This window comes from Sorex fumeus, unplaced genomic scaffold, assembly GCF_029834395.1.
Source record: "Sorex fumeus unplaced genomic scaffold, SorFum_2.1 ptg000043l, whole genome shotgun sequence".
NCBI classification, from domain to species: domain Eukaryota; kingdom Metazoa; phylum Chordata; class Mammalia; order Eulipotyphla; family Soricidae; genus Sorex; species Sorex fumeus.
In genome coordinates, this window is record NW_026606100.1 from 16,657,287 (window position 1) to 16,672,193 (window position 14,907).

Consider the following 14,907-nt stretch of genomic DNA (forward strand, 5'->3'; position numbering starts at 1 on the left):
AAAGAGGATACTTGGGAAATATTTTGGAAAAGTTCAATGGAACGGCTCTACAACAGTGTGTTTTAGTGTTGGGCATTTAGACACATTCTTGAATACCATTTGGTAGCTGTTATTTTTAGGTAACACCAGTTGCACCAATGTCCTCTGTTTTTCCTTGGCCGTACTTGTTAGCTGTTTCTCCTTGGTGTTAGTCATTCCTCCAAGGACTTTTGGTCCTTTTGGAAAGGAATCATCTTTAGCATGCAGCCTCTGAAGTCCTGTGGATACCTCAGTTGTGAAAGAGTCTTTCTTACAAGCGTGAAGCTGTGACTCCATATCTGGTTTATCCCCTTGTACCAAAGTGCGGTCCCAGCAGTTCTGCAGCTTGGGAAACCCGGCATCTCAGGTGCACACAGCAAGGTAAGTGGGACACGACAGCAACTAAAGCGTGTGACTCTAGACAAATACAGCAGTTAAAAAGATGTGTGAGTTGGGCTGGAAAGATAAAGTACAGTGATTAGAGTGCTTGCCTTGCAATGCAGCCAACCATGGTTTGTCCATGACACCCGATCTGGTCTCTCCAGAATGGCTATGAGTAATCCAAGAGCACAGAGCCAGGAGTAAGCCCTGAGCACAGGCATGCCCTTATGCTCTCCCCCAACCCCAAATAAAAAATCCAGAAAGATGTGTGTGCACTCCAGTGAGTCATGGAGTCCCTGACAAGGATGTATGCGAGCACCACAGCTAGTGAGGGCTCCCCTTGCTCACCATCACCTCTACTACAGCAAAGGACGTGAAGGGGAAAATACGCAACACCCAGTTTCAAGTCACGAGATCGGTTCCCTGTGACTGATGCTCCTTTGTTTCTAGCTTTCCCAGGAAAGGGTGCTAGAAGATTCCTTTTCAACCGAATGCTGAGTTCTAACTGCTTAGAGGAACTAACTGCTTACTTCCAAATTCCAGTGCAATGCCCCAGGGCTATTTATTATTTTATCTGATCACATTTCTATGTCATCCTTCTCCCATTTCTCAAATATCAGCACAAACAATAATTCTTCATCTCAAAGAGCATCATTAACAGTATTTATCCACTTGCTTTGTTTATACTGCCTTGTATACAAAAAAGGAATAGAGCAACACCACCAATAGCCCTATTAAAAACAAAGCTGCTACAGAGAGTTCAAAATTTCTCTGCAGTTCTTGTTAGTCTATCTATAGACTTTACCAAACTTAGAGAAAACAGTCGGTTGTCCAAAGTTATTTTAATCACTTCCCCTGGTGGCTAAATGTTCCATCAATTTGATTTAAAGATAATTATTATTTGCATTTAATTTTGGGTTTTAGTTTTTTAAAATCTTTGTTGACTTAATTTTGAAAATATTTGTAATGTTAACACATTTTCTAGGTGAAGATTCCAGGGTTCGATTTATTTTTATGTTTATTTATTTTTATGATATTTACTTTCATTTTCTTTTTATACCCTGAGTACCATCTCATCTTCCTCTTCAGAAATTGTACCAGCAGAATCCTACAACGTTAAAGACCAATTTTGAGGTGTGGGAAAGAGTCCCTCTTTTCCTTCTGTCTTGTTCCTCTGCTCCCCACATACTTTTTCTGACATTACCAAGACCTTAGAGTAGTATGTGTTACAATTTTGTGTATCAGATCATGAATAAGGGAAGAGACTTTGCTTTGTTTCTAGTTGTGGCATCTTGTGAAGAGTGCCTCATGCATATTGGACTCATAAACGCTGTGTTCTGACTGAGTCAGGGTCCCCATCTTACTTGATCTACCACCCTCTAGAAACGTTCTTTCCTTAAGTGAATAGGGAAAATTCCTCCCAGCTGTACCAGAAGCTGCTACCTACCCCCACCTAAATTCTACCAGTGTCCTTGGGTTGCCCATTTGGGAAAGACTGGAATAAATTGATAAACAAATGTTTAATTCAAATAAATGATGAGAATTTCTACTTTTTTCCCAATTAAGTGAGCTTGATTTCAAGTGTACTCCCATATTGGCAAGGTTTGGGAGACATTTTAGATAAAGAGTTTCTTCATGATCTGGATTTTACAGAAGTCTGGAATATTGCCCTGAGAACAAATCTGCAACAATATCTGTCTGGAATTTTTGGTTTTGCTTCCTGGAGCACTAGAGACCCAAGCAATTTAAGGACTCCATTCTACAAAAGGGAAAATGATCTTTTCAGGCTAAAGTAAACTTTTCCATTAGTTTTTACCACCGTGGAGTAGATCCTTGCAGGGCTCTGCTTGGGTCAGACCATCTGGATGTCTTGCTGTTTTCTCTCATGTGATTCAAAATCAACTATATTTATACACAGCTTAAGCAAAATCACTATTTTATTATATGATACTGTTTTTTTAACGGGAGAAAAACAGTTTTCTTTTAGATTAGGGTATAAAAACTAAAGGGCCACTGATCCTGTTCAGTGGTAGACGAACCCTGGTTCAATATCTGACACCACTATGCGAACCAAAATAAAAACCAAAGTCTGAAAAGTTATTTGGATTAGGATTCAGTCAATTACAGAAGAATAAACTTTGACATGGAGTTCTTGAAGGAATGGAATTTGTCTTTTACTAGCATTAATAATTAGTCCTTTGTGGGGGGCACATCTGGGATACTCCCAACACAGTGCATAGGGGATCAGATGGTGCCAGAGATTAAACCAGGGCCTCCCACAAACATTCCAGTCCTTTGAGCTATTGTCTCCGCCCCTTATGGCACTTTGTATACAAAGCTATGTCCAAGCACTATCTTTAAATTACTTCATTGAAGTTAATCTTCATAACAACCTTGTGATTATAGGTGTTTTTTTCCATTTTTAAAAAAAAATTTATTGATCACTGTGACATAGACCATTACAAAGCTCTTCCTGATTTGATTTCAGTCATCCAGTGTGCCAACCCCGATCCCTCTGCCAGTGTACATTTCCCAGCACCAATGTCCCCAGGGTCCCTCTCATTACCCCACCCCTACCAACTTTTCTTCTCTCTCTCTCTCTCTCTCTCTCTGTGTGTGTGTGTGTCTCCCTCCCTCTCTTTCTCTATCCCCCCTCTTTCTTTTGGGCATTGTGGCTTACAATATTAATATTGAAAGGTTATCAAGAATATCCCTTCCCTATATTCACCAAATACACATCCGACAAGGGGTTGATATCAAGGATATACAAGGTACTGGTTGAACTCTACAAGGAGAAATCACCCAACCCCATCAAAAAATGGGGCGAGGAAATGAACAGAAACTTTCACAAAGAAGAAATCCGAATGGCAAAAAGGCACATGAGAAAATGCTCTACATCACTAATCATCAGGGAGATGCAGATCAAAACAACAATGAGATATCATTTCACACCACAGAGACTGGCCCACATCCACAAGAACAAAAGCAACCAATGCTGGCGTGGATGTGGCGAGAAAGGGACCCTCCTTCACTGCTGGTGGGAATGCTGGCTGGTCCAACCCTTTTGGAAAACAGTATGGACGATTCTCAAAAAATTAGAATTTGATCTCCCATTTGACCCAGCTATAGCACTCCTGGGAATTTATCCCAGAGAGGCAAAAAGGTAAAGTCGAAGTGACATCTGCAATTGTTTGTTCATTGCAGCACTCTTTACAATAGCCAGAATCTGGAAAAAACCTGAGTGCCCGAGAACAGATGACTGGTTAAAGAAACTGTGGTACATTTACACAATGGAGTACTATGTAGCTGTTAGAAAAGACGAAGTCATGAAATTTACATACAAATGGTACTACATGGAAAGTATCCTGTTAAGCGAAATGAGTCAGAAAGAGCGGGATAGACACAGAAAGATTGCATTCATCTGGGGAATATAAAGCAACAAAAAGGGAGTCTAACACCCAGGAATGGCTGAGATTAGTACCAGGAATTTTGTTCCATGACTTGAAGGCCAGCCACACGTGCTCAGTGAAAAGGAAGTTCAGATAGAGAAGAGAGTACCAAATAAAGGGTGTTGTGAGGACCCTCCCAGGGTGGGAGAGGCATGCTGAAAGTGGTCTATAGACCAAACATGATTGCCACTCAATGCCTCTCTTGCAAAACACAGTACCCAAAAGAAGAGAGAGAGAAAAAGGGGGAATACCCTGCCACAGAGGCAGGGTGGGATGGGGGGGTGGGGGTGGAGGGATGCTAGGACCCATGGTGGTGGAGGATGGGCACTGGTGGAGGGATGGGTACTTGATCATTGTATAACTGAAACCCAAGCACAAAAATTTGTAAGTCTATAACTGTACCTCATGGTGTTTCATTAATGAAAAAATTAAAAAAAAAAAGAATATCCCTTCCCTACTCTTAACCCTCAGATCTTGTCCAGCATGATCATTCCCAGATATTATTGTCATACTGGTCTCTTCTCTATGCTACCTTATTTCCATTTTGCAATAAAACACTTGAATATCTTAAACCACCTTTCCTTAAGCACGTGGATGTAGTAGAGTCAAGATTCAAAGTCTGTCTGATACTAATGTCTAGGCCTTGTCTACTTATAAAGCACTTTCATGTGAAGTTTCCTCCCTAATTTACAGTCACAGCACCAAAGCGACTGTGATTAGTTCTACTTCGCAAAGCTAAGACAGAGACTCAGAGATGTTCTTTGCCATTCAAGGTCATACCGGAAAAAGTGATCAAAAGTGAGACTGTGAATGGGGTTTCTCACCCTATGCTCTTTACATTGCCTGCACGGCCCCCCCTCCCCCATTTTTCCAGAAAGCTTCTGTCCAGTTCCTTTACTTTATTGAGGAAACAAGCCCAGAATATGGCAGTGATTTAAAAGTTCTTGTAGCCAGTTGGCAGACTAAGACAAAAGCTCCGAATTCCTCCCTTCCAAACTAGTATTTTTCTTTAATGTCTATGGGGTAAGCAAAAGCTAGCTGTTAAACAGTATTCAGTGTAAGTTGTATTCCAGACCCCCCAAAAAATCAAACCAAAAGACATATCTACCCCCACAGAGACCTACAAGTTATCATTTAAATTATGTTAAATTGTCTTCTATCATTTGATATATTGATTAATCTGTTAATTATCAAATACACATTGAGCGATTAGTACAGATGTGTATAGAATTGGAGTTCAGTGCCTGATCGGGGGCCTTTGTTATCAGCAGTAGATGAAAAGTCTCAAGATTATCAAGTATTCTTCTCCCAGTGAAGACCTCAAGAGAACCAAAGTAAATAGAATTTTCCGCCTCAACAGCTGTATTTATTTTGGGCCGTTTCTCCACCTACAACACCCGTTTGTTGTCCTCAAAGCTTCTGTACCTGTTTATTTTCAACCTTCCAGACGCAACCAGCTGTTTTATTTCCATTCCAAAATAGAAAGAAGTCAATAAGTTCTTGGGGGAAGGCAAGTCATTTCAAGAACTTAAAGTATATTGCCCAAAGGAGAATTTACCACTTGTGGCTATTTCCTGAGCAGAAGACCAACGCTGTGCTCAGATATCTTATTCAAGTACTTTAATAAGATAAAATTGGATACAAAGCTGGAAAATGGAAAAATCACATGACTGGAATTTAAAAAAAAGTTAGAGCTATATGGATTTAAGTGATACCAATTGAGTAGAATTAAAAAGAATCTCTGAGTCCTCCAACTAGCAATATTCATAGCAATATTTTGTTGGGGTTCCAAGTTTGTGCATTCTTTACTCTTTGTAAACCAGTACTTTTGACTTTTTTTTTTCTTTTTGGGTCACACCCGTCGAGGCACAGGATTTACTCCTGGCTCGGCACTCAGGAATTACTCTTGGCGGTGCTCGGGGGACCATATGGAATGCTGGGAATCGAGGCCCGGTAGGCCGTGTGCAAGGCAAACACCCTACCCACTGTGTTACTGCTCCAGCCCCACTTTGACTTCTTCTGAAAAAAAAAAATAGTTAATAGGAGTTCGCCTCCCTATGGAGCAAGAATCTCCTGCCCCCACTCTAGGCTGTCTTCACCACTCAGAGGGGGGTGGGTTGAGTTTCCCTCCCTACCCCAAGCAGAGCCCCTGCAGCCAAAAATCTCCAGAACCCAGCCACAGCCATACTCAAGGTCACTCTCAGATGAGCCTCACCCATGAAGGAACTGACAGAGGAACCCAGGTATGCGGGACCCGTGGCTGAGATCTCCAAGCTTGCTGGGATCAGGACTGGGCCTCCTCCACCCAGATCCCTAGTTTTCCAGTAGCTTGGCAGTTACACCCACAAACTGTTCCCCGGCCCCATGTAATCTCATCAGAACGGCCAAGATCCAGAGACTATAAAACAAAGCTCCCTGAAGAGAGTAATGCAGTTTTTCCTGGGAATACCTGTAAGAGGCAATTAGAGACTGCTCCAAAAGCCTCCGTCCCTCTCAGAGAGCCTGGCAAGTGACTGAGGTATCCTGCCCACACGGTAGAGCCTGGCAAACTACCTGTGACGTATCTGATACGCCAAAAACAGTAACAATAGTAACAATAACTGCTTTTCGTGTTCCTGGAGCAAGCAGATGCCATTGGGCTACACTAGCACATGACAGGGACAAATGGAGACGTTACTGGTGCCCGCTCGGGCAATCGATGAGCAGCGGGATGACAAGTGATACAAGTGAAGTGATGGAGCAACCGTAGGTTGTAGTGCTGGATGCATCAGATGAGACATGCACCTCTGTTCTGCCACAGCCCTCCTCAGCAAATACTGTTTTATTCCCAATCTGAGGTCAAACAACTCTCCTTTGCCTCAAAGTGTGAAAGTTTTAGAATTCTTTTTTTTTTTTGGTTTGTTTTTGGGCCACCTGGTAACGTTAATCCTTCCGCACTCAGGAGGGGTGGTGCTTAAGGCACCAAATGGGACATTGGGGATGAAATTGGTTCAGCTGTGTACAAATCAAGTGCCCTACCCACTGTACTATTATTCTGACCCTGTAGTGTTATTGTTCTGAAACTCATCTACATCAAGTCTGTGCTGGATCCCCACTGATATGTCAGTACTCCTTCTCTGTTGGGATCATTGAGTCTTATCAGTTTAGAGAAAAAACCCTTAAAGACTAGATAGATGCCCACCATTAGGTGACCAACAATACACAAGGTGCAATACTTTTTTACTTACTCATAAAATTCTATCATGAAGTACTCTTCCTTCCCTTTTAATAAATGGAAAATATCTTATTCAAAAAGTTTGTATTCTATGCTTCAAAAGACATACAAAAGATTAATATTTCTTTATAGCTAGTCATCGATTTGCTCGAGCGGGCCCAGTAACGTCTCCATTGGAGACTTTGTTGTTACTGTGTTTGGCAGTAAGATGCAAAGCCTGGCATTAAATCAATTAGTTCTGATTTTAAAAAGTTTATGTTAAGGCAGATTAAATGTAAAGTAAACTATAAGGCTTTCCCCCTACTCCCCACCTCCAGGAATCTTGCCACAGGCAGAATAATTCTGAAATTTTTGGCAGCATCTCTACTTAGATTAAACTCTAGGTAAGTCTTTTAGGTTCTCTGAATTTTAATTTTTATTTTATTAAAGTTAAAACAAAAGTGAAAAAAAAATCAAGGGTCTGCAGTCTGCTAGAGTCATCAGGTTAGTGAAAGGGGAAGATTTAACCCCAGGGATGCCTCAGTTTGCCCCTGTGGTTGCTGCCTCTCCGAGGACTAAGAGGTGATAACGCTGGGTCCTGAACCCATATCATTCGACCCCAAGTATAGTCACCATTCTATTCTATTCTCTTTCATTTAATCTTTTTGGTTTGGGAGCCACACCTGGCAGTGCTCAAGGATCACTCCTGGTGGTGCTTGGGGAACCATATGAAGTGCCAGGGATTGAACCCATGTCGGCTGTATCATCTCTCTGGCCCATCAGTGTTCATTCTAAAATGGACACATCAGCAGCACCAGCTCTGCTGTTTGCAAAGGGAAGCAAGTAAATGGGCTGTGATGAAATAAGAGGAACAAGAAGGATGACCACTTTCTCTGGGAGGATTTTCATGTTTTGATTCAGCTTCTGAAGAATATTACATTTTGATCGCACTTGGCTTATAAGTGCCAACTGGTCATCAGGTAGTGATCTATACTCTGAGCGTAGATTGAATGTTGAATATATTTTTATTGAACGAATAGGTTTTTTTGTGGGAAAGAACAGGTACAGCAAGTGCACATTTCATATGCCTGGATGATTAAAGGAACAAAAAACCTGTACCCCAGGACTTGAGGAGTAGCAGGTGATCATCAAACATGGTGATGGCTGTGCCACAGAGGTTGATCCTCAAGGAGAAGGAGACTCTGTATCAGAACTCACCACTGCCTGAAGATTTGCAAATACAAAATCTTTCCATGGAATTGATTCTGCTTTTGTACATTGAAGTTCGTTATAAAGTGTGGAAGAGATGCAAATTCAGGATGCCTCAATAAGTGTAAATAGAATACATGCTCTGCTTTCCAAAAAGGAGATGGTGAAGAGAGTTTCTAGGAAGGCATCTCAGGCGAAGGGATATTGTGTCAGGGAATTTCTGATGGGTAGAGAATGACATGCAGGAGGAGCGGCCGAGGGCTCTGACGACAAACTCGGCTTTCCCACTTGCCCTTGACCCAGGCTGCAGAGGAATGATCATCTTCGCCGCCCAACTGAAGTCCTAAGAAACTCTTTTTTCAACGACCACTGTACTATTTCCACTGGTCGGACCCACCCTACTCTTAGGTTCTGATGAACCTTCTGGTTAAGCTGAGTTGCAGGTTTATAGGAAAATTGTAGACTAGCCTTTGAATAAGTAATGGTTAATCCACATCCTAAAATGCTTCAGGGCCTCCGACTGCCACCTGGTGAGGCTCAGGGGACCACGTGGTACCAGGGATTGAAAGGGTCATCTACATGCTGACAAGTGCTTGAACCCTTATATTACCTGTCTGATCCCTTTTAAATAGCACAGTGGGTAGGGTGTTTGCCTTGCTCTTGGCCGACCTGGGTTTGATTCCTCCATCCCTCTCGTGGAGCATGGCAAGCTACCAAGAGTATCCCGCCCACACAGCAGAGCCTGGCAAGCTCCCCATGTCATATCCAATATTCAAAGAGTAACAACAAGTCTCACAATGGAGATGCTACTGGTGCCCGCTCCAGCAAATCAATGAGCAACGGGAGGACAGTGAAAGATTAGTGTTTTGCAAGGTATAGCTATATACCTCAATAGACTCAAGACCAAAGTTTTATTACATCTGATGTGGAACTCTTTTAACATAATAAGAGTGACTATTTGGGGGCCACACCAGTGCATTGCTTGGCAGTTTTTCTTGAGAGTAGTCAGAGGACCATTCAGTGCTAAGGATTGAACCAGGGCCTCCCACAATCAAACCATGTACTTTTAGTCCTTGGAGCTATTTCCTCCACTCGTGATCTCTAGAATCACTCTATTTGTTTTGATTGGTTAGTGCAGCTATTTAGACCATTCATATTGATATCAAGTCATTATTGATACATGGAACTTATTTGTTGCCATTCAGTTTTTTTTATTCTGATTGTTTTATATTTCTGTGGTTTCTTTTTCCATTTATTTCTTCCTGACTTTTCATTTGATGTTTTTCCATGGTGATTCTCTTGATTTCTTAATTTTTCTCCCCAGTGTCTGCTCCAAATTTGTTTTGTGGTTGCCGTGAGGGTTGTATAAAGCTTACTATCTCTGAAATAGTTTGACTTTTGCTCTGGTATTGGCTTATCACCATTCAACTATACAGATTTTGTCCGTACTCATTTTTAATGTTTAATTGCTTATTATTTATTGTATATTAAATATATTTTATCACTATATGTTTCTGTCTCAGGGTTTCTATTCGTCATCTTATTCAAAACATTTTCATTTTGGGGGAAGACTCACACCTGGCAATGCTCAGGGGTTACTCCTGATTCTCCACTCAGGAATTACTCCTAGTGGTGCTTTGGAGACCATATGACTTGCAAGGCAAGTGTCCTACCTGCTGTACTATCACTCCAGCCCCAGACTTTTCACTTTCCCCTCTTTTTTATTTAGAAGATCTCCTTTCAGCATTTATTGTCGCCATTTTTGTATAGTGGCTTTTTGGAGTAGAATTGGCAGGCAGTTTTTTTTTTTTAATGTATTATTCCACTCTCCCAGTAAGTAAGGAGGAAGGAGGAATTTCTCCCCCCTCCCCAAGTATATAAGCTTGATAGAGATGTATTTTTATGTTACTATTATTCACCCCTTTAGCATTTCCCCCTTGTATTTTTTATTTCATTTTTTTCTTTTCCTTTTGCTTTTGGAAATTATTGGAAATAGCACACTTGTTTGTGGTGCTCCTAGGCGATCACACATGCTATGTGTGGTACTCACACACCCTTAGATGTGATACAGTGCTGCCAGGGGTTGTATACTTAAGTTGTAGTACTTATTTTACTTTTTTTGGGGGGACCACAACTGGTGGTGCTCAGAGTTTTCATCTGGCTCTGGGCTCAGGGATAACTCCTGACGAAGCCCTGAGAACATTCTATTGTGACAGGGATCAAACCTGACTCAGGTGCATACAAGGCAAGAGCCTTACCCTCTATTCTATCCCTCTAATTTCCAACTTGTAGCATTTGTATGCTTAGCTGTGGTGCTCACTGGAGACCACACATTTGTTTTATTTATTTATTTATTTATTTATTTTTATTTTTTCTTCTTATATTTATTTATTGAATGACTGTGGGAAAAGTTACTAAGCTTTCAGGTTTAAGTCTCGGTCATACAATGATCAAACACCTCTCCCTTCACCAGTACTCATTTTTCACCACCAAGAACCCCAATATACCCCCCTCCCAACCCTCCCAATGCCTGTGAGGCAAATGATTTCCACTTAACTCTTCTCTATGTTGATTACATTCATTATTTCCACAAAAGATGCACCATTATTGTTTAGAATTCCCCCCCCCCCACAATCAGAATTGCTGAAAAGGCATTATGAAATACTTAGTTTTCTATAGCTGGTTATGAGAATCATATAATCTCACATGGCTGCAATAGCAGCCTCGCGATTTTGGATTTCTGCAAAGAGCCAGATAATTACAAGATTGGTTTCTGTGCATCTGGTGCTATGGCTGTGCTGGAGAGCCACTCGTGGGGGGCAACTCGTGACCTCAGCAGAGCATGAAGGACGAGCCTGTACCGCCCCCCTTCTCATGAGAATGCAGTTGCCCTGCCACTGCTGGCTCATACCTGGCTTTCCTATAAGCTCTGTGGCAGCGGCCACTATGCTGCTGGGGGCGGGGGAAAGGCAGAAGGGAGCAACACCCTTTCTCTCCCATGGAGGCATGACACTGTAGTTTAACGTATGGTCCATTCACTTTTCTGCTGCAAGCTGCTGGGCTCTGAATTAAGTCCTTTTGCCTCTGGAGCCATGGCTGTGCCAGAGAACTGCTTGTGGGGGGCAACTTGTGACCTCAGCAGGGCGTGAAGGACGAGCTGGTACCACCCCCCTTCCCATGAGACAGCAGTTGCCCCGTGACTGCTGGCTCATACTTGGCTTTCCAATAAGCTCTGAGGCGGCGGCCACTTTGCTGCCAGGGAGAAAAAGGTGGAAGGGAGCAATACCCTTTCCCTCCCGGGGAGGCATGGCGCAGTAGTTTAACTCATGGTCCATTCACTTTTCTGCTGCAAGCTGCCGGGCTCTGGATTAAGCCCTTTCACCTCTGGAGCCATGGTTGTGCCAGAGAGCCACTTGTTGGGGGCAACTTGTGACCTCCGTAGGGCATGAAGGATGAGCCAGTACTGCCACCCTTCCCATGGAACTGCAGCTGCCCCATCACCGCTGGCTCATACCTGGCTTTCCATTAAGCTCTGAGGCAGCGGCCACCTTGTATGAGGTCCAGATGCATTTCTGCCAAAAGCCGCTTGGTTTCGAGATTTGTTTCTGAGTCTCTGGGATCATGGCCGTCAATTAGCTTGATCAGAAGCCAGAGAGGCCATTTGTAGGCAGCGACTCGGGGTCTCTCTGGGATGGGGAGGAAAGGGCCGGTTCCACTCCCATCTGGTGAGGCCCCACGTGTCTCATCACTGCAGGCCCAACCTGACTGTCCAGTGGCCTCTGGAGAATGGTGGTCACTGGGCCGCCAAGGGGAGCAGGCCAAGGCATGAAACCTATTCCCACCTGGAGTGGCCCAGCACCAGTAACCTACTGCAGGAACAGGACGCATTTCTGCCTAAAGCCTTTGGGTTCTGAGATTCGTTTCTGAGTCTCTGGGATCATGGCCATTAAGCAGCTTGATCAGGAGCCAGAAAGGCCATTCATGGGCAATGACTTGGGGTCTCATTGGGGTGGGAGGACAGGACCGGCTCATGGGGGTCATCCCGTGAGGCCCTGCATGTCTCATCACTGCAGGCCCAAACCTGACTGTCCAATGGCCTCTGAAGGATGACAGCCACCGAGCCGCCAGGGGGAAGCAGGTGGAGGGACAACACCCTTTCCCCCTAGGGTCGCCCGGCAACAGTAACCTACTTTGGGGTCCGGACACATTTCTGCCAAAAGCCACTGGGTTTCGAGATTTGTTTCTGAGATCATGGCCGTTAAGCAGCTTGATCAGGAGCCAGAGAGGCCGTTCGTGGGTGATGACTTGGGGTCTCGTTGGGGTGGGGAGGACAGGACCGGCTCCACCTCCATCTTGTGAGGCCCAAAATGTCTTGTCACTTGGGGCCCAAACCTGACTGTCCAGTGGCCTCTGGAGGATGGCGGCCACTGGGCTGCCAGGGGGAACAGGCCAAGGCACGAAACCTATTCCCACCTGGGTTAGCCCAGCACCAGTAACCTACTGCAGGGACCGGATGCATTTCTGCCAAAAGCCGCTGGGTTTTGAGATTTGTTTCAGAGTCTCTGGGATCATGGCCATTAAGCAGTTCAATCAGGAACCAGAGAGGCCATGCTTCCAATTATATAGCTGAGTCGGAGGTAGTTTGTGGGTGTGTCTCCCACATTCCTAAATTTTGGCCGTTTACTTTCTTGGTAAACTTTGCCCCAAGTTTTTTGGGGCTGCTGATGCACTCACCTTACAGGTACAGATTGATCTGCTGGCAGGACTATACCCCCCACACATTTGTTTTAAATGCTCACACACTTGATGGTTGCAGTTCTTGCCAGAGGTTGTATGCTTGATGTGTCAGAGATTCCACATTTGTTGAAATGTCTGGAATCCAATGACAGTTGCACCAGGATTGCACTAAATGATATGGAGGCAGTGCCAGGGATTGAACTCATGGCCTCACACTTGCAAGGCAGTTGCTTTATCACTCAGCCGAGTCCTTGGGGTCAATATTTTTATTTATCATTGATTTCTGTCAATTTAATAATCATAAGTCTTGGTGTCTTGGTATTGGCTATAATGCAATAAAAGTGCTGGTGCTTTCTCACTTTTCTGGACATCTATGATTTGTTCTTATGTTTAAGAAAATTTCAAAGAAGATGGCTTCTGCTCCCATTTCTCTCTTCCTTTATATTATAATAGTCATCCTTATATATATTTATGTTCTTCCAATGGAGTCTGATGTTTCTACTACAGTTTCTTTTTTGTTTATTTGTTTTTTGTGTTTGAGTCACATGTGGCAGTTCTCGGGGCCTACTTCTGCTCTTTGCTCAGGGATCACTCCTGATGGTGCTCAGGGAACCATATGAGATGCTAGGGATTGAACCTGAGTTGGCAGTGTACAAGGTCAATGCCCTAGCTGCTGTACCATCACTCCAGCGCTACACTTTCTCTCACTGTTTCTCCTCTTCCCTTGAGTCATTGTTGTCTTTTTATCTTTTATTTCTGAAGTTCTTTACTTTGCAAGAATATCTGCTTGCTCTATATTTTCACATAAGAAAAGATTTTATTCCATGTGCCCTTCAGTCCAGCATTTCTTTTTGTAGTAGTTAATCCAGTGGGGATCATTCCTGGTGCTGCTGGAGACAGGTTCCTCCAGGCAGTGCCCAGGCCTAGAGGTGGTTAGGTACGGCAGTTATTAGATTTGGTGATGCCACAGAGCCAAAAGAGCTATACCTGCAGAGTTTTGTTCAGGAGGGAATCTCTCAGCACTGCACGTAGAGCCCAAGGCCTTGCACATAAAGAAAGACTTGTGTCCTATCACTTGAATCACATCCTTTGCCCCTGGAACTTCTATTCTGTTTTGTTTTGGGGGGCAAATTCAGCAGTGATTTCACTCCTAATGGGACTTGGTGTAGCATGTGGTGCTAGGGTTGGAACCCAGGTCAACCAGGTGCAAGGTATGTGCCTTACCCACTGTATTATTGCTATGGCTCCCTGCAATTATTATTTTTATTTATTTATTTATTTTGGCTTTTTTGGTCATACCTGGCAATGCTCAGCCCTGATCCAAGCAGGCTTGGAGATCTCAGCCCCGGGGACCCGCATGCCTCTGTTCCTCTGCCGGTACCTTCATGTGTGTGGAGAGTGGTCTCAGCATGGTTGTGGCTGGTTCTGAAGGTCTTCAGCTGCCGGAGCTCTGCTCAGGGCGGGGAGGGAAACTCAACCCGCTCCCCTCCAAGGGGCCCCGGCGAGGACAGCCAGGCGGGGGGGCGGGCAGGAGTCCCAGGTCCTGGGGCTGAGATCTCCAAGCCTGCTTGGATCAGGGCTGAGCATCCTCCAATGAGATCCTCCATCTTCCAGTAGGCAGGGATCACACCCATCAACTGACCCCCAGCGCCGTGTAATCCCATCAACGGTCAAGACCCAGAAACTATAAAATCCAGCTCCCAGAAGGGTGCAGCCACATTTGCAGTGGCATGACATCTTATAATCTCATTCTTACTTTGGACAACCTGGCAGGCTACCAAATGTAGCCTGCCCACACGGCAGAGTCTGGCAAACTCCCCGTGGCGTACCCAATATGCCAAATACCAGTAACAATGATGAGTCTCATTCTCCTAAACCTGGGGCAGCCTTGAATATGGGACTTTTTAAAATCTCAGTTCT